This window comes from Telopea speciosissima, chromosome 5, assembly GCF_018873765.1.
Source record: "Telopea speciosissima isolate NSW1024214 ecotype Mountain lineage chromosome 5, Tspe_v1, whole genome shotgun sequence".
In the NCBI taxonomy this organism is placed as follows: domain Eukaryota; kingdom Viridiplantae; phylum Streptophyta; class Magnoliopsida; order Proteales; family Proteaceae; genus Telopea; species Telopea speciosissima.
Genome location: NC_057920.1, coordinates 66,395,827 through 66,397,428, shown reverse-complemented (window position 1 = coordinate 66,397,428; position 1,602 = coordinate 66,395,827). Strand labels below are relative to the sequence as shown.

The window sequence follows — 1,602 nt, the reverse complement described above, 5'->3', positions numbered from 1 at the left end:
TTATATGTATGGACTTGTCCATTGGGTGATTAGTGGATCATTGCCATTCTTACTGCTTATCATATTTGATTTCTTGTTGAATCCTTTACAAAATAAAAGAAAAAAATTGATGATCAAGCGAATTAGCTATATGCCCTGGTTGGTTTTCCTTTTGGCCTTGAGAACTTTCATGGTTTTCAAGTGTGCAAATCCTTTGTGTTTGATATTAACAGATGTAATGTGTCGATTATGTTCACAGGATTCAAATCTTTCACCATTCAAAGTACATGGTTGAACTCGACATGGAGATCCCTTCTTCTTTTAATCCATTTGCTGAGGCTAAAGACTGGCTCCACTTGGGGAAAGGATAACGTACACATCAGGATACAACAGAGGAATTGAAAGAAGAGCTTGACAACAGTGCAAAGGCTGAAAGAGGAGTATAATTCTGAGAAGATACTCAAGGCCCTCAAGAAGGAGTTTTGCTATGATGGTAATCTTGTGGCGGACGAGAAGTTTGGGGGGGGGGCACAGTTGGGGGGGGGGGGGCAAAGTTATTCAACCCCCCAAGTGATATCAAGGCTGGCATTATTAAGAAAGAACAGATCAAGATATATGGCTTCTGAGAGCTGAAGAATTTGCATATATTATGACTGGTGTATGATGAGATGTGGATTTAATCTCATTTTGTGAGATTTTTGTATTTAACTTTTGTGTGGTTGAAGTTCTAAGTGGGTTGTTTGTGTGAACTTCTTGTCTTTTATCTTTCATGGGGTAGTTGAGGGTGTCATTACTCCAATATGGGTTGTAATGAAGCTTTTTCCAGTATTGCTGAGAATAAAAACACCATTTATGGTCTTATGCATGTTTAGTGAAATTTGAAATATGTTTCTTGATCATTTTTTGTGATGATTTCTCTTTGCCAGCAGTGTGGTTGTGCTTTGTGGGTATGAATTGGATGATTGTTTAATCAAATGGTTAGTTTTGGAGCCCCTTTCATCCATAGTAATTGAACAAAAAAATATATAGGTTTGGGAGAGCTATAGGTGAGATGCAAGGGCCTCTGAATTTACTTCTCATCTTCTTCTTCTTCTTCTTTTTCTTCTTTTTTTTGTATTTGTCTAAAAATTATATCCAATTCTTCTCTTTCATTTCTGCAAAACATGATCTCTATATCAAACCAAAACACAGGAAACCAGGCTTGGTCCCTTTATGGATAAACATCAAATGGCCAGTATGGCATGTCTAGAGAATTTTTTTGCCTACGTGTAAAAATTCATGCACAAATTCAATCATTTAGCCTCTCCTGTGATGGGATACTACCATGTATGTACATTTATCTCTCAGGATTTCTTCATTTTTGCCAAAGCTTTATTTTAATAATTGGCAAACTCAATTTACGCTGAAACTAACACATGAGTAGGCGACATAGGGATTTACTTGTCTATAAAATTTAAACCCCAACCAACTTGCCCCATGGAAAAATTGTCATCCCAAAACGTCTGGAAAAACCACTCTTAATGGAAACAAGAACGCTGTAACTGCATGTTGTGGAATCAATAGGGTTTCCAATGGCTTCAACTGGGGTTCCAAAGAGGGCAATGAGTCAGAAAAATACCAAAG

The 1,602-nt window shown here is 37.2% G+C and overlaps 1 pseudogene; it reads left to right on the top strand.

The window, feature by feature from the left end:
* The first annotated feature begins 240 nt into the window (after nt 1–240).
* On the top strand, nt 241–643 carry LOC122660845 (annotated as a pseudogene).
* The last annotated feature ends 959 nt before the right edge of the window (nt 644–1,602 follow it).